At 45.2% G+C, this 22,968-nt stretch overlaps 1 protein-coding gene and 1 long non-coding RNA gene across 4 annotated transcripts in view; one reads left to right on the plus strand and one right to left on the minus strand.

Moving 5' to 3' along the window:
* The window catches only part of RAB3GAP2 (RAB3 GTPase activating non-catalytic protein subunit 2), a 240,196-nt gene that overhangs the window by 198,305 nt on the left and 18,923 nt on the right, over window positions 1–22,968 (minus strand). The window lies entirely within an intron of this gene.
* On the plus strand, window positions 3,305–22,517 carry LOC126052792 (uncharacterized). Its single transcript, XR_007510150.1, has 4 exons — window positions 3,305–3,338; window positions 3,970–4,052; window positions 4,749–4,832; window positions 20,433–22,517. It is a non-coding gene; the product is annotated as an uncharacterized LOC126052792 (long non-coding RNA).

Here is a 22,968-nt window from a genome sequence, read left to right on the forward strand (position 1 = left end):
CCTGGAGAAATTGGTGAAGTCAGTAAGGGTTTCCGACACTGGGCCTCTTCTGAAACAAATGTCTTTACTCAACATGACAATATTTGGATTCTGGAGCCAGAATCTTCACTTGCATTGACTTTCCTGGTGTGGGACAAGGGTTTTCACCTATAGATGTACTTCTGATTTTCTTCACTTTTATTTATTGGTGTTCCTTTTCAAGTATCTTGAAACAGTGCCCTGCCTGTCTGCTAGGAGAGCTGCTTCCTGGGCAGTGTATGAAGAAGATGCCCACAGTGGAGAGGGGAGTGCTGGATGCTGCTGTGTGACTGCATTGTGTTGTGTGGGAGCACACAGTACTGGTCAGTGCTGGTGAAGCAGGGGTTAATATCTCTTGGCTACTCAGCTGGTAAATGTGCGTTTGGGATTGTTATAACCAGTCAAGCCTAGCAATGAAGCTTGGACTGAACCTGTGGTGAAGGTGAGTATCGTCTGCCACAGCTGAGACTGGCATGAAGCCACGAAGCAAATAGAGCTGAGGAGGTGCCCATCTACGGCAAAGGGAAGGATGGTGTCAGCATGGCAAATGTGGTTTGCTTGGTCAGACCAGGGAACAGGAACAGTTGGAAGGGGAAAGGAGGTGAGGAAGGCTCAGGTATGTAGAGGTGTGTGTCGGGGCTGGAGCTGCAGGAGATGGGTGGTTGCATGTTCTCAAGGTGTTTCTGTGCAGACGGATTTGAGAATCGGCCTTAGTTGTGCGGTAGCATTGACTTCCAATATTCATCACAGCCACTTGTAGCCTGGCTTGAGAAATGCCACACTCCCCAGTGGGCAACAGCTCATCATGTTGACTTCGGGAAATCAAAACCCAAGTAATTGTAGCCTGAGCTAAACAGCAGGTAGAGACTATCTTCTGTCTGTGCAGTCCATAGGCACAGAGGATGCTGTGGTACGTTGTCATGAAGAATTTGGGTGGGAACCTCTCTCATTTTTCTGACCCCACGTAAAGCTAAAGCATCTCCCCTTTGCTCTTGGACCATTATGCACTAGGCACCTAGCTGACTGAAATTCCGCTTTCCTCCAGGATCAGTATTAGAAGAATTGTATCTCCACTAGTGCACAAAATTGCTCTGACAGCTTATCACTGCTTATTTACCAGCTGACTGTTCTCGCTTTCTTTAGGGGCTAGATAATAAGCACAGTGAAACAATTACTGTGCTTCATTGAAGTGCTAACCCTCATAAGCCTCTCTGCTGTTGAACTCCAAAAACCAGCTGCGTTCACTGTTAATTGAGGTTTGTCTTCCACAGATAATGAAGGATGATGATTCTTCAGTCATAGCAGGCATGATTATATACATTGACTCATGGACAGTTATTTTCGACAGACCTGCCTATATCACCTTGGCATAAGCTAAAGGTGATTGCTAAATGTCTTACCTCCACTTTATCAAGATTCCACTCATAGAAGTGGAGGACTGAAAGAAACCAGCTGGGTCAGAGCGTGCAGTCTTCTCTAACTGCAGAAAACAAAGCAATAGACATTAAATTCAGACTTGGAGAATACCTTCTTCATCTGTCTTTACATACCATGGGCCACAGGGCACTTCCTGTTATGCTTCGAAAACTTTACATTTTTACTAAAAGATCAAAAGCAACAGTGATAGTTGGACTACAAGAAGATGATGGAAGAGATCAAGAGTACCAACAACATCCTAGATCCTTTCAAAGGTAAAGACTGAGCTCCTCAAAATATAAATCTTCCACTGTGTTTACAGCTGTGCAGTTTGGTGGTCAATGTTAACTCTCCATTCCTTGGGTTTATGTAAGGTAGAGCAGAATATCAACCTCTTTCCAATTAGCTCAAGAGACAGGTGACATGAAGTTTTCTTTTCCCTCAGGTCTCCTTTATTCCTTTATTTCTGTTTAATGGTCCTAAAGCTGTCGGATGAGGGTTTACTGCATCCTAGGCTGCGTGGCCTTCAGCAGATCTAACTCTTCCAGCTCATGTTCATGTGTTCAGAAATGTGAGTCACAAACATCCTAATTGGGTATGTGAGGGTTGCTATATAATTAATCCTGGAAGGGCACCAGGAAGCCAGATAGATCCATTGATCTAAACATAGTTGTAAAAAGTGGAAAAATACCCGATCCTTTCACACTTCCATGGAAAGTATCTGCTCAGCCCTGGAAGTGGTTATAGGAAAAGGCTGAGTTTACTTGAAATGCAAGGGCACACAACTTGAGTCTTAGAACAACCAGGTCAAAAAGAGAAGGCTCTTGGGCAGTGTGTCTGATGGAGCAGAAAGTCTATGCTGAACCTCACTTGCATGCAACCCTACGTGTAACTGCTCTCTAACTGGGCAAACTGTACCATGTTGTCTGACCAAAACACGTGTGTAAGTGGTCAGCTGGGATCTCCCTCGTTGCAAGACTCTTCATCTGCTAAGTAGGGTGGCAGTGCTGGCTGTGCCTTCTGGGAGCTCCTATTCTGGGAGCAGCCATGCTCCAGGAGGCCACTGAGACTTACCAGCCCCTGGGAGGATGCTGAGAGCAGATACAATATAAGCAGGTGCTGCTGAGAACCCGGCTCCATTTATCTTCTGGACTCGGCTTGGCCTTGCGGAGTCTATCTTTGAAAGCGGTGGCAGCAGTGCTGGAGTCAGTGTTGTACATCCATGAAGGGTTAAGCAACGTATGTACTTATTTTAAGATTGCCAACAAGAGCAAAGTCTGTCTGATTTCTTTAGTTTGAACATGCGGACCTGAGGGAAGGCAGGCAGTGCGGCAGACAAGGGAAAGCTGCTAGAGTAAATAAAAAGATTAATGTGCTTTTTCCCTCTTTATTCTGTTGCACATAGCAACTATAGAGAAACTGCCAACATGGATGGCATAGCTAAATGCTTCTCCTCCTTGCATGGGGAGAAGAGGTTAGGTCCTGCACCCAGAGAGGTTAGAGGTAGCAGTGCATCTGAAGCACTGGGCTTCCAAACTCTGCCTGCAACTCTCACACTGCTGGAAATATTGGAGCCTCGGTGTCCATGGCGTTGGCTGAGAGCTTCTCAGACCCAGACACCACAGGAGCTACACGCAGGGTGGGTGCGAGGCAGGTCCCAGCTGGAGCTTCTTTGGATGCTTTTGAGTATGGCAGGTTTCCTCCAGAGTGGCAGGATGCTGAACTCCAGCTATAGTCCAAACTAAAAAGAGGCAGCCTGGTACACCCCTTTTCCCATGGTATCTCATTTCCACACAAAGACTTAGTTACTTAGTCTGACTACGTAATTCACTGCCATTAAAGCTTTTTTTTACATTTGTTTTTCAGAATGGCAACAGAAAATTCTCACTTCTTTATTTGCACAGGTATGTTAAAATATGATTTCATTTAACTTTAAAAAACCCCAGAACACTTCCTCCTCTCCCCAAAAAAACCAAACCCCACAGAAAAGCCCCAAACCCTAAAAGCAAAAAACCCTGGGTTTTATTTTTCTGTTTGTTATGAGAAAGATTCCCAACACCTCAGTGCCAAGCAGTAGAAAAGCTGTATTGCTGATCATCAAGTGCAGTCCTTTACTTAATATATGTAATCATTATGGAGCCATCTACCAGCATCTCTTTATTAAAAATGTGTTTTCCTAAAAAAACCTGTCAAATTTAACATCCTTACAAGAGCCTTGGAACACCAATGCTTGTCTTGCATTCCTCTGACCTTTCTGCAACCCAAAAATAGATGTTCCTACCCCACTGAACTTTCTGCATACATAAATACATTTGATGCCAGCTAGTTTGGAATAAAATAGGCTATATTTAAAGCAGATAGTTCCTGCTGTCCCCATTCCCCCTGGGATTGTTTGCCCTTTTTAAATGGAGTAGGTTTGGATAAAGTATTTGTCTCTGGCATGCCTGTTCTGAAGGAGCCTCCCACAGATGCTATTTAATATATCCTCCATTAATTCAAGTAGGAGAGGTCAGTGTATTTTATCTATTCATCTAGATGGAGCTGTCAAAGTGAATTTGGAGCTGGATTTGAAGACTTCAAGATACGTAAATTTAAACGAGGGGGAAGCATGCCAACAGGTGAGTCTGAATACAACCACACTTATACCAAGCTCATTTATTCTTTTAAAAAAATAAAATTTGATTGTGCATTACTTACAATAGACTTTAGATAATGCTTTTGATTTTGTTTAGGGTTTATTTGTGGAGTGCCAATGTTTAGTCTGCATATTCTCCCCCAAATTACAAAATCCTGAAAGTCTCCACAAAAATCATACAACACAAATGTGGTTTTGAAAAAAACAATTGAATTCCTCCTGTCCTTTCTCACTTTCTTTAGGGGGTAATGCAATACGGACATTGTATTTCCTTTCCTCTTAAACCCTTACTGTAGTCAGCTGTGTGTGTGTCTATGTGTATATTCGTGTACATGCATAATTGTTATTGAATGTGTAAGAAATCAACCTTTGTTTCAAAATGGTGTTGTTTGCATTTGTACTCGAATACTTTGTTTTGTCAGGCTCCCCTGCTCCAAACAAATGTCTGAAGGCATCTCAAGTTGGCAAGATAATCAGCTCTGACCACTTTATTTCCATTCCTGATTGCTTACTTTTTCCCATGAGAAAATCCTTTTGAATAACATATTTAACTTGTGTAAGGGAATGGAAGCTCCATTCCTGCAAAATGTGAAGGTTCCCTGGCTTGCTATTCTTGTTTCACGTTCACCACAACCTATTATAGATGTATGCATGGGTTTTTTGTTTTTTTCCCTGGCAGGTTTCCACCAACAAATGGAGGCATCACTTTTGGTGCATCCTCTGGACTAAAAGGCTCCTGGCATCAGGGAAATAAAGCAATATGGTACGTAGTGTCCCAGCCCTGGATGAAGTTGTGATAATTAGCTTTTGAAGCTTTAAAACTTGTCTTCCCCCCCCCCCCCCCTTCCCTTTATTTTTCTTGGCTTATTTTTCTTTCTCCTTTCTTTCTCCATCTTTAGTGACTGGCAAATGACCTGGTGTAAGGGACCTTAAAGAAAGCTTTCTCTAAATGTCGAGCCTCAGTGCTCCCTGCTGCACTTTAAGTCCCTCTCTATCATACAGATGGTGCATCCCTTAGTGTATTTGAGTACTTGTTCAACCAGCAGAAAAGGTGACCATCTTTCCTAGAACTACAGTGGCTCTTAGTCCAGTTGCTCACATAGCCTTCCGGGGTGTAGTGCAGCCGGATGGGAAGCAGGCGATGGGATGACACTGGGACTCTCTGCTCACTTTAGTGTGTAGTGAGGTCAGGGAAAGGGAAAGGAGAAGAACTATCGTAATTCATTAGAATGGTAAATAGTTTGGGATTTCTGTTTGCCAAGGCCAAGGGGATAATGTGTTTCTGCTGCATAAGGGTAGGTTCTGTGAGGACGTAGGACCCTTGCCATTGCTCCCAAGCTTCCACATTTTACCCCAGCATGCTCAGCAGGTTCCTGGAGAGACCAGTGCTCGGTCATAAATGCAGCCCTGTCTTGAAAACACCAACCTCCAGTGCATGGTGGAGTGCACCTGGCTGCATTGCAGGTATATGCACTTTATAGGGTGTCTGTAAGGCTGGGGTGAGGTGGGGTTTCCACCAACTGTGCCAGCAGCGTTTGTGAGGGAACTATGCAGGGAGGTGGGGAACTGAGCCTGCAGCCTCCCTCTGTGCCGCAGAGCTGGGTGGCAGCTCTGGCGTGTACGCATCTATGCAGCCTTATAAGATAAGCCTCTGTGTGCTGGCTGGCATCAGGTGGCATCCACTGAGGTGTCCGGTGGAATTGGAAACCAACCTTGTGTGTGTATTGGTGATCAACTGCAGCGTGTAGTCTGCTTTAGCTTTTGCTGTGACTGGGAGGTACTCTCTGCTGAAGGCTGTCTTCTGGCCTTCTCCGGAGGATGATGTTGCTTATCTTGGTTTTGCAACTTCAGTAAATCTTTCACTGTCTTTTCCAAGTGATCTCTTAGGTGCACTGTGCTGGGATATGCAGGGTTTTCCAGTGTGATACACTGTGCTGCGTGTCGATTGTGCCTGTGCTGTCGCAGAAGCTTTTGATTAATGTATCGCCTGGCTTTTCCATAAATGCACGCCACATATCTACTTCTTGAAGATGATATACTGAGAAAGAAAGATGCAAAATCAATTTGGGATATAGGATGTCCCAGGCTTATTGAGTTAGAGTGAATGTATTTATGTCTAATCCCATGGGTGTCGGGAGTTCTGTTTCTCTGCTTTGAATCTTCACCCCATATTGAAATTAAACTCTTGGCAATCAGCTGTGCCAAGAAATAAATAACTGACCAACATTCTCCCTTCAAACCTGTCCCAAGTGAAGTTTTGTGCATGGTTATTTTTGTTTCAGTTGCATCTGTGACTGGAACCAGTCCCTGCCAGTGGCATGGCTGAACAGCAGCCTGTGCTTTAGGGAGCCTTCCATCAACTGTGTGGGACAAGCCCAAGCCAGGCAGGAACACAGGGATGACAATAAGCACATGAAGGTTTCACACAGATCAGCTTCTTGAGAATGCTGTGCACGCTGTCAATCTCTGAGAAGTAATAAGTACATTAGGCAAAATCTTGCAAGCTGCCCCTCTTGCTAAAATGCCCTCGCCAATTCTGCAACAGGGACTAAATGAGTGGGAGAACAGTCACCTAGGAAGGAAATCTCCAGAAGCAGCTCCCAAGGCAGGCATGAGTGACGTTGCAGAAATGATGCCTCATTCAACAAAGCAGTTATTTCAAGGAGTTTCTTCTAAAGTCAGGGCAGGATTTATTTGTAATAACCTATGATTGCTGAACTGACATATAAATAGTTGAAATAACCAAGAAGCTATCTGTGAAGGTTAACATGTTGAATGACTGGGCAGCACACCCCGAGTGAAGGTGCTGTGATAATGGCATTCCTGGGGTGTGCAGTACTGGCAAGGGAGAGAGCGGGGGCTCCTGTTTTCAAGACCACAGCTTCTTGAAAATGGTTTTCCTTCTCATATGCCTTCCTTTTGGCCAAAAGTTCAGTATTTTTAACATTATTCTTTTAACATCCTTTTGATGCATCAGAACAAATAGAAAAAAATACTCTTACATGTCACAAAAAACCCCTCTCAAGTGCGCTTTCACTACATTTTGGAAAAGCACTGGGGAAATCCCGCCTCCGAGCACCGGGATGCTGCTGCTCAGCCCTGGGCACCAGCCTGCTTTGCAGGCAGCATTGCTACCCTGCAGTGCTGCTACAGCTGTGTGCAATGGAGGCGGCTCCGGCGAGCGGTGGAGGGCACTGAAAGTCTCCAGTCTCGGTCTTTATCTCGTTGGTAACAAGCTCGTGAAAATGTTGTTGAGTGTTGTTTCTGCAGCCAACTGGCGGAGCAGGAAACCATTTCTGAATTAGAGCCAGGAGTCGCTTGTAGAATACTCCGGTGGCCGCCCTGCGACGGGCTTGCAGCACCTCAGGCGTGTTAATTCAGCACCTGGCAAGCTTCAGGCTCCTTACAAACCCCAAGGGGAATGGGTAATCGTCCTGTCTTTCTCAGAGAGGAGCAGAGCGAAACACGAGAGGTGAAATGCTTTGATAATGACAGTCAGCTCCTGCCAGCGCTTCGCAGTCAGAAAGCGGTGGCTCCTGGAGGGCTGCCAGGCATTTCTCAGAGACAGGCAGGAGCCTGTGTGTGCCGTGCAGGGCACGTACCGTGAGCCTGCAGCATCCAGGAGCCTCCGGCGTGCCGGCCGGCAGACTGCGCGTAACCTGCGTCTGGAAGCCCCATGGTGGTGCGGGCCGAGGAACTCCAAGGCAGCAGTGGGTGAAGGCTGGCACGCAGGGCTTTGCTAGGTTGAATCCAAAATGGAGATAACACGTGAATCTTGCTGAGGGCTATCTCTGCTTGGTGCTTGGCTGTGCTGTGAGGAGCTTGGGTTGGTGCTGCAGGGGGTATTTTTGTCTTGTGCTTGGCTTTGTGGGGTAGAGACGCCTTCAGCTCCTCTTCCCTTGAGGTATTGGTTGTAGTTATCTCCCTTTCTGAAGCAAAGACTGGTGATAATGGTGTGTTACCATCACGGGTAGTCAGGGTTGATCCACAGCTGCAGTGGAGGCAAAACTGCATTTCGTTCCTTCGAGGAGGAGGGCAAAAGGCTCGTTCAGGATCTAATGTCGCCTGCTGGAACAAGAATGGCTTCTCTGTGAGGCATCCCATCTTCCTAACTTTACTGCAGCCCACACAGTCTGCCCTCATAAACAGATAGAATTTAAGGACACCCGTGTGTACAGCAGCCCTCAGTTTGCGGGCAGCTGACCAGCAGAGCTCGTCCAGGTTAGGCACTGGGAAAAGCTTTCTGAGTGGGAAACAGGGGGAGAAGCTGGACTGGATTGTGCAGGCATCAGGAAAGGCTTTGCTATTGGACATTTTTAAGGACAAGTTGGACAAATCTTGCCCAGAAATGGTAGCCGATCCTGCCTTAGGACAGGGATTAAATTGGATGATTTATCACAGTCATTTCCACCCCCTTGTTCTGTTTGGTTTGGGGGTTTTTTTGCATTGCTGCTTTAGTCTGTAAATTCTTTTTATATGTATAAGTGCAGCACCTATGGTAGTGATGTCCTCTCCCAAGGGTGCTGGCAGCATAGACATGTTATGACCTCCCTCTTCCCTGCTTATGAAAACATGTTAGCCTGTGCTGATGCGCTCTCCCATACAGAAGTGGTCTTTGGGAGATATAAGTAAGAAGTATGCATAGGTATAGCACAGCAGGCAGGGCCTGGAAGGGTGTTTAAAACATTGTAGCCTATAGGTTCAGCCACTTATATTATGGATCTGGCATTTTAAGTCATTAAAAACAAATGGCAATTCCTGCCCATGCTGGAATAAATAACTTTGGATAAAAAACTCTGTACAAAGAATAGACAGACTAAAAGTGATTTAGATTGTTATTGAACTCTCCTTACACCTTCTGGGAAAAACAAAACAAACCAAAAAAAACCAACCTAGAGCATATGTAACCTGTGGACACAATGAAAAGCTGAATTAGCCTCACATATCCAGAAAGCGCAATAAACCTGTGTGGTTTCACTTAAGTTTTCATTTATACTTGTCAAAACTCACAGTGCAATATGTTACGTTTTCACCCTCAATTTCCACTGGAAATTGCTTTTAGAGTGACTCATTCTTATTTGTATTCTTTTTGTGGTTCCTGACATGTTCCACATTTCAGTAGCTCTTCATTTGAATACAGACAGCCTTAATCACTGGCATTTTTAGTTATCTTCTTTGAACTGTTAAAGTTAAGGGTTTGTAAGCCCTAAGAAGCCATATATCCAGCATCTCCAAGAGTGAGACCTGAAACTGAAGAATCATTTCACCTGAATAAGGTGAGTAGGATTTGACTTGAGATCTCAGTGTGCTACAGCTGATCTTTGCCTTTCACCTTTCTTCAAGATGTTTTTGTTGAACAATACTGCAGGGATTTGTGCTGCTGCTTCTTCAGAGCTCTTTTTTTTTTTGTGTGTGAGCTGTTTAGCCTGATAAACTTTCCACACAGGACCATCCCTGGTTTTGTTACTATGTTATTTATATATAAAAATGCAGCACTGGAAACCTATCACTTCTGCCCTAGACCTGTTCCAGGTGAAGTCCACATCCAAGAAGTCCCGATGTGGTCTGCTGCCATGTACCTGCTTGCTAGGATGTCTGTGTGGATAAACGAGAACTGTGTCTATAAGGGACTTCAATGCAAATAAACTGAACTCTGCCCATTTTCAACCATCTTACAAAATTTAGAAACTTCTCCCAGATAAAAGAATTCAGCATGAGCTCTCTAGCCTGTCTTAGGACTGTGCATGAACTTTAAGCTCCCATAAATATAACAAAGTGTAGGTTTCCAGGAAAGGGAATCATTAATTTGAGGGACTGATGTTCTTTGCTGCATCCCAGAGGACAGATCCAGCTGAGGATCCTTCCTTCACTATTGCCTGGAGAGGCTTTCTATTTGGCAACACTAGATCCTAAATCTGTGCTAGCTCTACAGTTGTCAGCAAACTATTCTCCTAACGCTGTCCTTTTCCAGATGTTCAAGAAGTAAAGCTGCATTTTACTCTTATTGTCAGCTATTTGACAGTGCTGCTGCTTTTTAAATAAATACAAAAGTTAAGATCTTAAATCACTGATAAAGTATAAATACACTTTAAACCCACATTTGAATAGAGTCGCTGTTGCTCACCTGTCAGGGCTCTGTTGCTATTACTACAGTTCAGATCACCCTTGGCTGAATGTTTCAGGGAGCTTTGATCCCCTTAATATTTGGGTGTTTTGGTATTACTGGAAATGCAACTCTTCGGCTGGGATCTTGGGAGCGATCTCCCTCTCCCATGTGCTGCTTGTGGTGTGTCCACAAACACACTGCTGGTTTTACCATTGAATTGCCTGCCCCATGTATCAGTGGAAGTTTTGCCATTGTTTTCAATAGAAAGAGGATCAAGCCTTTAACAGTTCAAGACTTTATGTGCTTTCCTTATTTTAGAGCATTTCAATTCACTCGTTGAACCCTAGGAAAAATGTATAATAAAACTGGTGAAAGAGGCCACCCATACTAGGGAACCTGTAGCCTTATAGATTCTCCCAGATACACTTCTCTGCTCCTTGCAAATCCAGAAAGCACCCAGCTCTTTTGGTACCAAGTGACGGGTTTCTAACGATGAGCTGGGAGAGAATGCAGAGCTTTGCATATCCACAAACGAGCATCGCAGACACATTATACTGCAATGTATTTTGCCCTCTTTTGTTGTTGAGGGAAGAAAAGTGCCAGCTAAAAACTTGTGCTTTAGAGTGTTTCTGCTTTTCTGATGGTGAGTTTAACTTACACTGGTACTTGAGGCACAACTTAAATGATCCTTCTCTGAATCATCTTAACAAACTGGTTTCAATTCCAGTGAGGGTCTGTCTTAAAGTATCAGCTGCTTGGAGATGCATTTCAGTGTGGAGATGCCTTCCGGAAAACTTCCCATCTAGCTGCCGGATCCAGCAGAGGAGTCTGGAGTTAGCAGGGCCAAACCACCCTCAAGAGATGCCTCCGTCTTTCCCCTGACTATGAAGAAAGCAAAGAAAATCTCGTCTATGGAGTTGAGTGGGAGGAATCCAGGCTCCCACTTACAAACTGAGCAAGGGAATACATTTTCTCTTTCAGCTATCTGAAAATATTTTTTTTCCGAACCCATATTTCTGAAATAACCACCATATTCCCTTCTGATTTGTGTTTTGCATCACATAGACCTCCAGAAAAATATTATCCATATACAGATCTTATGACTTGCCAAACTTTCTTTGTTCTTTCCTCTCATGTCATGAGGTGATATATAGATGTTCGATCTTCAGGTTTTCTTTACAGCATGAGCTTACTCCTTCTAATAGAACAACAGTCCCGAAATTAATATGAATTATATTTTAGACCATATGTTTTGTCTGGTCAGCAGAGTAATGAAGCAGAAGTAATATGACAAGGAAGGCAGTTTTTGTTTACTATACTTGTTCCAGTAGACCAATATAATTAGTACACAGTTAGGTTAGATGAGAGGGATGGGTTGGCTTTGCTTTCTTTTCTCTATAATTATAGCTTGAACAGTGTCCTGAAAAATTATTCTCAAGCAGAAGGAATGCTGTAAAATGGCTGTGGCAAGTCACTTAGTCATGAGCCTCATTACCTGTATTGTGATGTCTTTATTCATTTGCTTTCCTTGCCACCTGTCTGCTCTCTGGATGGTGATGGATAATCCCTGCTCAGACTCCGACTGACTTCGACAAGACCTTGTTTTCACCTGCTTTTCCTAAAGGCACGGATACTCTGGCAAGTGCTAAGGTGACAGAGAGCAAGTACCGCAGCGCTGGGCTCCACTGCCCTCTTAGCGGTGCTGAGCAGATCCTGGGGCAGGACCTGGCGAGCTGGAGCTTGCTGCACCCCTGGGCAAGCGCGGAGAGGAGATGCACGCTCCCACAGCCTGCCCGTTGCTGCCTGTTTGTGAAACCCTAAAGCAACGAAGGTGGCTCTGTCTGTGAGCACGACTGTGCAGGAGAAGGGGGGGAAGAGGCAGCGTGTTTTAGCAACAGGATATTTAAACAAGCAATGCTGTGTCAGCGTTTGAAATCGAGCGATTCTGCTGCAGTGATTATAGGATCAGCTTTTATCAAAAAAAGGCTGGAAACTGTTCTGAGAAGGAAATTCAAAATCAGGCTTCATGCTGAGGCCACAGATTTAGGATCTCCCAGAGTCAGGAACCAGCCCGCAGTGTGGTGGGGGGTGTGTGTGTCAGTGCTGGTTTCCAAATGAAGGGTATGTTGGGGCAGCAGCTGTCTCCTGCTGTATCACTCATGTGCCACATACAGTCAACCCGTTCTCGAGCTGGGCTGCTGGAAAAGAGCAGTCAGAGCACCAGGGGAGGTTTAATCGTATGTGACAAAAATGGGTATGGGAAGGTGAAAGAAATCAGAAAATGGGGATTTCCTTTACATTACTCCCAGTTAGCGGTTTTGGGCAAAGAAAGTGAAGGCAGCAACTTTACCTTCACGCTAGTGTAGCTGTATCAGTGTAGCATTATTTGTTTCCATTAGTAAAATTGTGTAGAAATAACATTGTCCAGTTGTTATTACCATTGAAAATTAAATAATATATGGGATCAATTTTCCAACTAACTGGATAAAATGGTATGCTATCTGCTGCAGATAGGACTGTAACTCAGATATTCAAAAGGTGGAGACTCTTTTGAGGATAGGTGACCTTGGGAAGGTTCAGCCTCGCTTTTTACTCATGACTGCTTCATTCTTTGATCTGCATGAGCAGCTCAGACCTTGTGGAAATGAACTGTGTTTCCACTGAGTGTGTATATTTACAGTGCATTTCATGTATAAGAGCTCAAATCAACTGAAATGCTAAAAAGTTTGTTTAAATGTTTCTTTTTTTTTTTTTTTTTTTTTTTTTTTTAAAGGAGTCTAAATATACATGACTTCATGTTATGGGTTTTCATTTTGATCAGCTCCTGGTCTTTGTTGTATGTGTTTTGTACACCTCCATCCCTAAACTCATGCATGCAGCCCCAAAAAAAAACCCAAACAAACCACAGTTCTCAGGTGGCAGTCACACACTGGAAAGAAGAGGTGATTGCTTTTAGAGGTATGTCTGTCAAAAGCAACGTTGACTAGATTCCTTTTGATTAGATGGCTAAGTATCTTGAGGAGTAGCCCATGGTAAGAGACAGAAATGTATCGGAAGGGTGCTAATGCACATTTAATCCATCTGTTTTCTGGCTGTAGCTGCATGATGGGAATCAGGATTTCCCCGTTCTGAATTTCCCCTTTGCAGTGGCTAATGCAGAAGCGCTGGTACTCTCGTTCACTTTTGTTTTGTTAATGGTTATCTCTTCATTTGTCTGTTAGTGAAAGTAGACAGGTGGGATTTTACCTATAGGCAGCCTATAGCTCACAGGACTGACATAATCATTTAGAAGAGAGTAGTGGAGTGAAATGGATGAGACTTTTGTTTAGACAGGATTCTGTTCCTAGCTCTGCCTAAAGTGACCCTGCTCAGCCTTTCTGAGCCTCCTGTATTTTATCTCTGACATGGGTGGATTGATAATTGCTACCCTCATAAAGTAGGAAGATGGAGCTGTGCTTAGTAATAAACTATCTGAAGTGTCGGTATTGTTAGGTGTAAGCAGGGGAAGAAGTAAGAGTAGGACTCTGGGTCCCCTCCAAGCCTTTCCCTGGCTAGTGAGGCACGCTAGCAATCCCAGCTGCTCTTCCAGTAGGTGCTAGGGCTTGCTGGTTTTATTCAGTTGTTTTTATAAATGATGGAGGAGTGACAGTGGGTTCAAGAAACATGGGTAGGATGGGTGGGTAAAGTCTCTTTAGGACTGCTAAAAAAGCATATGAAAAGTGAGATGATTCTTTTTTCAGTGAGCGGATGGCACAGCGGTGCCACACCACCTCTCAAATCCTGTTGGACTCTTCTATTGCCAGAATCTGAATTCTTACTACAAACCCTAGAAAAAACAACAGGCTTTTTAAAGAATCGTAGAATCATTTAGGTTGGAAAAGACCTTTAAGATCATCTATTCCAGCCATAAGGTATGCTATTAAAACAATGTAGTTTTTACTGCCCTTATTTCTAGAAGTAGGTGCAGGTCAATGTAAAGGCTGAAATGTTTCCTAAAGTATGCACGTGTTTTTTGCATTCAGTCTGACAAAGAAAACAAAATTAAACTGAGGCTGATGGATATGGGTAAATATCAGAAAGTTAAGAAAAGGTTTTTTTATTTGCTATCAATTTTGAAAAACCAGAATCTCCAACTCCATAATTGCTTCTTTTTGGTATCACAGATGACATCTTCAGAATCTAGCCTGAACACAACGGGAATGTCAGCATGAAAGATTTTACTATTTCAGGTTTTTCTCAGTTTTGTTTCATCTAGAAACATTAATGGAGTTTAGATGTAATTTGGTGGAGTCCCATGTATAAATATTTTCTGCTGTCTGGATTTATCCTAAGCTTTAGTGTTCCTCATCAACTTTAGCATGTAGAAGAAATTGTTTAAAAAAAAAATTGTAGCTCCACTCAGATCAGCTCTTTTTATGTGCTTGCTTTGCACTTGATTGCACTGTGTTTATGTCCAGATTTTCTCAGTTCCTTTTGTATGGCAGTTTTCCCTGGTTTGGATGTGCCTTTCAAACCAAAAAAGGCAAAAGGAACATAGATTAAAGAGAGTTGAAGGTGTGATATTTAAACCTGTTTAAATCTTACTCATTTGTGGTTGAAAAAGATTTCAGTGTAACAACTTTGTTAGGGTCTAGGGTAAGCAATCACTACAAAATGAGAAAAATGTAATTTAATCAGAGCAGATTAATGACGTGTATTAATGCAACCAAAATGTGTATGTGTAACCTCAATACGCCACATACAGGAAAGCTTACTTGGGATTTCATGTACTGCATTTTGAGCAAGGGCTAGATTTTGGTTGCTTGAACGTCATTTCCCCTGCCCTGGTCTCCCATCTGATCATCACCCCAGCCCTAGGTCTTCGATATTTTGACACCTGCCGGGTCTCAGGTTGAACCCAGTTAATTAGTCCATATGTTGTTGTTTATTTCAATAAAAATACCAGATTACTTACAGAGAAATTAAGCAATCTTTTCAGCCTCTGAGCACAGCCTCATGGGACAGTCAAGGACAGCTGTAAAGTTCTTCTTTTTAAGAAGTTCTGGTTAATGTCAGCTGAGAAAGCTCTTGGTAAACAAATGAATAATTGATTGCTCAGCTTTCACATAGCTACTGCGTTTCTGGGCTCACATGACTCATTTGTGAACCATTCCTGTCGTCCTAATGCCATAACATTGGAGAAATGATGATTGTTTCTTGGAGGATTCTTCTGTGGACATAGTTGCCAAGACCAAAGCTGTAATGGTTTGTTATTATGACCTTTGTTATTCCATTAGGCTCAATAGCTTTAAAAAAAATGGTGTGTGCATACTTTAGGAAAGTTTTTACCCTTTACATTGACCTGACATCATAGTTTATGCTACAAAATGTATTAATGACAAAGTAGTGTTTTCATGTCAGGAGGACAAATTTTAACAACTATAATCTGCCCTTAGTCATCATAAATACAAATGTATTGGTAAAACAGACCTTGTTAACGCAGCCAAGACAAATGCTAGACCATATTTCAAACCAATTGGAGCACTAGCCTATACACTCCACGATTTTTTTGTGTAGCTTCAAATACATTATTGTCAAACTGCTGTTAACATGCGTTTTCCAGTGGGTATTGTAGAACAGTAATGACCCATCAGATGCAAACAATCCACGTCATTTTTCTCGATTACTTGAAGAAGTGTAAATATCTTTGAGGATATGGACGGGCATAGGGAGCATTCAATTAATATTGTTTTGATAGTTTTTTAATACTTGAAAAATCAACAGTAAAAAGCCTTGTGAGTATGACAATACTTGCAAATTGCCTTGTACAGTAAACAGTTTAATTTGCAATAAATTCTGTGCATTATAGTTAACTGAAGTACACCCTGTTCAGTACCCCCTGCTAACTGCAGTGATGATATAAAGTAGGCTCGCTATTTTCAATAGCTTTAGTGCTTCAAAGCCAATAAGCTGTCCACAAGTGCTCATTTCTGGTTCTGCTTCCGTAAATTCATTAACTATATGCAAAAGGGAGGTTTGCTTTCTTCCTTGACTTACACCCTTTCTTGGGCACACAGGTCTCTCAGGGGGCAGAATGGGACCCTGGAAGAAGCTATGAATCAAAGGCTACCTGCTTTCTTCCAGCTCCCATTGGTGTTTTCTAGCTAGTGTTTGAAGAACTCTTGTCATGTGGATAGACTTGTTCTGAGAGGTCCTGAGGAAATGTGTAAGAAACTCTTGGTCTGTGTTTTTCCAGTGCATTTCTGGAGGGCAACTGCCTGTCACTGTACCTATCTACAGTGTGCTACCGACACAATCGAGTCTCTCCTCGTGAAGATTTTTGTGATGGGTTGTAAGGAATTCACGCAGAGAAAGGAAATAATGAACTTCAAAACTCTCTCATAGATTTGCAAGGAAGCACAATTGAGGCAAATCTGGATATTTGTGCGTGGGGTTAGGGCGAAGGGAAGTTTCTTCACTCTGCTTGTAGGAGATGTTGAGCTCACCGAAGAGACTTTTACAGGATAAATGCACCAGGTCTCACTCCTGTTAACGAAGGTAGTGAAGAAATGTTTCTATCACTTAAAAGGACACTGCAGTTTAAGGCAAGTTTGAGAATAATAGTCCTATCCAGAATGTAAGCTGAGGAACAGCTATTTACTGCTACAAAAAGTAGTGAGGAATTAATGTGAGGGAGCAAGAAGAAGCTTAACTAAGCATCTCTCTGCAAGGAGAAAACATCCAGTGCATGTTGTTATCCCATGCAAATGGATAAGAGCATATTTAGAGACTCATCTTTCTAGTTTTAGACCTAAAGCCTTGTGGAAAACAGTATGCGTCTTAGGAATCCTGGATGCAAAATTATCATGCTTCTGCTTGGTGCTGTTAACTGCTGAATTAATCAAGTACAATTGCTTAAGGCCCTGGAGGGAAGGATGTAATAAATCTTGGGAGTATTTGTTCTGGTTTATGGCTGGGAGAAGCTGCGTAACATTAAATCAGATGTTATAAACATTTGCGATGGCACACTTTCCTTACTGGGGGCATTGTGGCATGAGTCTTGAGAAACTAGAGAGGGTACGTCCTAGAGGCTGGATGCATTTCTTCTTCTTTTTTTATCATTGACGGCGTTGCTTTGCGAGGCCTGGCGTTGGGGTGGGTTGCTCGGCCAGCCGCACGCTGTACGTCCCGCTCCGTCGGGTAGAGGGCAGTCGGAGACAGCAGACGGTGCGGGCAGCCCTGCTGTGGCTGAGCCCCCTGCCCGCTCCCCTGGCCTGCCTGCCCTGGTCGGGGGGTGGTCGGTACCCCCCCATCCCCAAGTAAACTGTCACCGAATTGGAGAGACAGAGAGCCATTCCTGCGGAGCTGGACAATCTGCTGATGGTACGCAGAGCTTCGCCTTTGTGTTGCACGTCTCTGCAGTTCCTGCTCCCAGCGTCCAGTTGCAAAAATTGTCCTGCCCGAAATATGAGTTTAAAGTGGAGCTGCCTTGGGTTGTTTTCCTCGCTGCAGTGAGGGACTGTCCCAGCGCGCTGTGCCGAGCAGAACGCGTGCTGTTCTCATGCACGGCACGTCCTGCCCTCTGGGACCTCAGTCGCTGGAAGCGGAGCGAGGAGGCAGATCCTTTTTCCCCAGAAAAGACACGTGCCTGCCATTCCAGCAAAGGGAGCTTTGTCTCCAGTTTAGGGCAAAATGTCCCGAGACAATTGTGGTGTCTTTTTCTCTTAATTTACTACGACCTGAACACGCTGGTTGCACCATGCTTGCTCACGGCATGCTTTGCTCTGAGCCCTTCAAGGCTGCGTAGGACCTTTGGGAAGTGTAAATGGTGTCAGCCTGGACGAGGGGCCAAGGCTGGACCCCTCTTGTTCCAGGGAGGGAAGGGTGAGCCCTGAAGGGCTAGCCCGGCTCCTTCTGCTCCAGCCACGGATGGGTGAGGAGCTGCTGCTTCTGCCCTCTGTGCACCGGCCTCCCTCCGCAGGAGTCGCTTGCTGACTTGCTGGGTAAAGCAGAGAGAAGGGCTGTGATTATTGCGTTGCCTCGGTAGTCCGCGGCCCTAGACCTGGTGGTTGGTGCTCCGAGGACAACACCAGAACTGTGAAGGCCTGGGCTGTTCCTCGGGGAGTACCAAGCCCCTGTGGTACAAGGTTGTCTTCTTGCTCAGATATTTGAGAGCGCTGGATCATGGGAGGATGCAGCTGCTTGAATTGCTGGAAGGGGTCCCTTGTGAAATGGCTGCAGAAGCTGCGTTGCAGAATTTGAGCTTTTATCGTTCCACTTGTTTAAAGGAAGGCAGAAGACGAAAGGCACCCAGGCTCTTGTGGTGGGGAAGAACATGGTGATCCCAGTATAAATCAGTGTGTTATCATAAGTCTGAGTCTGCAGCCAGCCTGAAACAAGAAGCGAGCAGCCCCGTTTACCTCAGGGCTATTTCAAAAATGTCAGTGCTGTCCCTTGGCTTACTGCTGAAAGGCGTAGCCGTAATTTCAAGCGTTTTGGTATTTCATGGCTACGTTGTTGGCCACAAGGTGGACGGTGGGCCAGGTGACCAGGGACAAGTGTCTGCTGCCGAGGCTGAGCAGTTATTGTTCACTCATCCCCTTGGACTGTAAAAGCCCAGCAGGGACCAGTGGGACCACCTTGCCTGTACCAGTATCGAGCCTGGTCCCTGCATTCCTGTGTGCACTGGGACATCTCACTCAGCTTCTATGGGCTCCCCAGACCTTGCTAGTAGGAGCTGCACGGTCACCGGGCAGTATATCAACAGAGAAATCAGCCGTGTTTTAAAACTGCGGCTGAAAACATAAACGACATGGGACAGAGGTGCATCTGGGGAAGGGGCTGGGGGCTCTTCTGCTTCTCGTCTTGCAGTGGTTGCAGCGTAAAGCACATCCCCAGAGCTGCACAGGGCGGGAGCCGCCTGCCGCAGCAGCCTTGCAAACACCCTGGCCCGCCGGCTGCTTCCCAGCTGGTGTTGGAAATCTCATTAGGAAAGTGCTCCAGCTGAGGGGCTTTTACTCATCAGAGTGATATTTTTGTCGTGTTTCCTATTGAGTTGGTGAGAGCGTGGCTCGCAAGCATCTGGATGTGCTTGGGCAGCGGAGGGACCTTCCCCTCGGAGCTGCGGTGCTGAAATGCCTCAGGGTTTGCCTATCATAGCCTCAAATCCAAACAAACAAATCCCTGGCTCTGGTGCCGGCAGTGCTGGGGATGCTGCCGGTGCCCGTGGGCACGGCCTCAGCCAGTGCCTCCGTCTCTCTGCTCCCCGGTGCCTGCCCTCCCCGTGCCAGCGCATCTGGGCTGCCGGGACCACGCGTGTGCGTCTCACGCGTGGTGCCTCGGACCTGACGGCTCAAAGCCGCGCAGGTTTTGTTTGCAACAGCTGTAGAGAGCAGCAAGGCCACACCATAAAGTATAATCATTTTTTTATTAGAACAATTTCCTGGAGAGCTTTTTTTTTTTGGGCCTTTTTTTCCCCCCCCTCTTTTTCCTTCTGTAACATTGCTTTAGGTTTTAAGAGGGGAAGGAAAATAATAAATAGTCTACAGAAAATAGATTGGCGGGACCGTGTCGTATAACACTGGAACAAAGGGGCATTCAATGAAATTAGAAGGTGGCAAATTCAAAACAGATCAGAGGAAGTATTTTTATACGACATGTGTCCAGGCTGAGGAGCTCCCCACCGCAGGAGAAAGCAAAGGCCAGCAATGCAGCAGGTTTTGAAAAGGGCTAACGCTTGGATGGGCACTGTGAATGCTGAGATTTGCTGAAGTCAAGAGAGGGCGCGTTGCATTAATTGGGTGGAAATACTAAGCTTTCAGGCAAAAGGTGACCTCTGATTATGGCAGGCTAGGATCTGAAGTGGGACAGGTGACTTCAGCACTTGGTGGGACTCCAGGAGCAGATCAGAACATCCCAGGACAGACCAGTGGTACGGAGAGGGTCGTGCAGGGAGCCTGCAGCAGCACCAGAATATGAGTACAGGTCCCCCAAGTGCCAGCCACAGGGCCAGCCTTCCTCTCGCAGCCAGGCTCTGGCTTTCAGAGGTGCTCTTCATGTGAACAAGGTGAGCAGGGCTTGGCCATGGACACTCTGGGCTTGCCTGTGGTGAGAAATTGTAATTGGGAGTGTCAAGAAACTTGGGTTTTATTCCTCTGCTTCAATGTTGTTATAAAAATAAATCTCTTTGGAGATATTCATAAAAGTTAATGGAAGTCTTGAACAGAGCTTTTTTTTCCTCCTACCAACCTAATAAAATGTATTGCTTTTTCTCCCAAGTATTTTTATATTAGCAGGCGGTGGCTGCCGCTGGAGGAGAACCGTTCTAGTGCTATAAAATGACTCCAGATGGAGACCCTCTCGTCGGCCGCTGGCTTCAGGCTCAGGCAAAGCTGAAACGTAATGCTTGTCCCGATGGTCACCATCCTTGGCCAGGAAATACAGGAATGCGTTTGGCTCGGGGAACAGCAGCATTCTCCCCTTACGACATCTGATTTATTGTATGTCTGTTAAAACAATAGTTTTGGAATAATTTTTAGATTTGCTTAAAGAAAAGGAAGAAAATGAAGATGAATGAAATGGGACTGGTGCTCTGGGCTTGACAGGCATAGCACAGACATCAGTCCCCACAGACTTGGTGCTAAAAGTCACACTGAATGTCTGGATCCAGTGCTCCTGGCAGATCATTTTTCCATCTGCTTGGGAAAGTCACCACCGCTGTCTTCCAACAGCTGAGGCGGGGATGCAGCCAAAGCTTCCTCCTGGCAGGCTGAGCCAGCAAGAGATGTGGGTGCCCACCACCATCAGGACCAAATGCCGTCCAAAAAAATGAAAAATACAAAACTTGAGCGGTGCCCACTGTGCAGGGAAGGAAAAGAAACCTTTTTCCCGCATGCGGAGGGTACGTCGCTGCTGCAGCGGCAGCGAGGCAAGGGGCTGAGCAAGCCCAGGGCTAGCTCAGCCCTGCTCAGGACATCTCTGCAGAGCATCTGGTGTCCAAACGTGCCGCTGCAGCACCAGGAGGGCATCCAGGCTGGAAAGACGATACCGCCGCCAGGATATGCAGCAGCAGTAACGGAATAAGGATTTTCTGTGCCTTAGTGCTGAAATGCTTCAGGGTTTACCTGTCACGGTCTCAAATCCAAACAAAGAAAATCCTGGCTCTGGTGAGGCTCTGCCTCTTGTTCCTTCTGCTCTGGAGGAGGCAGAGGAAGTTATCTATTAGCTGATCCAGGCTAAGGCGTATAGTACAAAGGATCTTTGCGTCATCCCCCATTTTTACTCCTGCAGAAAACCCACCCTTTCTCGTCTAGCAGATAATTTGTGCACGTTGCGTGTTTTCTTTGGAAATGACTTGCACTACACTAAATTTTGATTCTCTCTTTTTCTGTAGTCTGCCAGGTTTTCTGCACTTTTCTAAGTGACCCGCACTTAAACAGCTTGTCCTGGCCGCTGTGCTATTGTTCTGCACACATGTGGTATCGCTGCTATTGCTGCCGGACTGTTTGTCTTTTGATTACGTGTGGCTTGAAGATTAAGCCTCAATGAGCCGGCACTGTTAGGTTTGCATGAGTTTTCCTCTCCTGCAGCAGCCCAGCCTGGCAGGTGACTTTGGCATTGTTGTGCCGTGTGGGGCTACATACGCACGTAGGAAGTTCACAGGGGAGATTTTCTAAGCTTTCCTTTCCTGGTGAGTGATCTGTAAACATGCTCTCAACGCCAAGCATTTGATTTTTCTGTTGTCCTCGTGGCAACATGCTGAGGATCAGCTGTGCGCCACGGATTTTTCCCCCTTCAGAAAAATTGGAGATTTCAAGGAGGTGGATTGTAATCCATTGTTGGATACCAGTTCTGTCGGGTTTCCTTCTCTGCTGAAAACAGCCAACAGGAAAGTAATTACAGGAGCAGATGTGACTTGTGACGTAAACGTTACTTCTGGCCTTTTCTTTTCCCCCCCTCTGTTTTGTTTTTTTTTTTTTTTAAGTAATCCGACAGGGTGATTCCAAAGCAACGGTCAACCGGTACGTGAGACACATGGGCCTATGGTGGTCATTTCAAGCTTTTCCTTGACTCAGTCAGGTCCAGGGACAATTTGCAATAGCTTACAAGTCACTTTTTCAAATGAAATGAGCAAGTAAGACAAATTTTTGGAGCAGCTTCAATATGTGCATCCTGTGTAACTGCCTGCTTGAATCCCACTGCTCTATCCACTGACTTGCTGATGTCTCTGCCCTGAGCGAGATACTGGTGTTGCTTGTCATTCATTTGGAGTAATAAATCAGTAAGTATGTCGCATCTCATGTTTCTCTTAAAGACAAGTTAATTCCGTACTCTAAAGTCTGGAAATAAAGATGGATTAAACTATTTTGGTCTTTTAAATCACCTCATTTTCAGGACGTCGTGTAGTTTCTGCTGAATCAGATGCAGCTGTAACGGAGTAAGTGCTGGTAACCTTTCTAGATGCTCGCTTGCCCAGGTGTTTTGTAAGCATAAGCCCAGTGAGCTGTCCCCTTTGATCTTCCTCTGTGCCCTTGTTGATGCCAGCAGTCCAGCCGACCACTGGCCCCTTGGCACAGCCCCTTCCCCGAGCGGTCTGGTGTCAGTGGGTCACCCCGCGGCTGTGAGCAGTCCCCCCAGGCAGCTGCAGCCCGAGAGCTCGTGTCTTCCCGCACCACCAGCTGGATGTGTCCCTGAACGTCCTTGGTGCCAACGCAGCAGCGTCTTGGTGTTGTCCTCGAGCTACGTGCCAACCTTAGGGCTCAGAGAGCGGTAACCACAACTGCTGGAGCCCCAGGAGTCGGGCCCTGAGGATTCT

Source organism: Accipiter gentilis, chromosome 30 (genome assembly GCF_929443795.1).
Source record: "Accipiter gentilis chromosome 30, bAccGen1.1, whole genome shotgun sequence".
Classification (NCBI taxonomy): Eukaryota; Metazoa; Chordata; class Aves; order Accipitriformes; family Accipitridae; genus Astur; species Astur gentilis.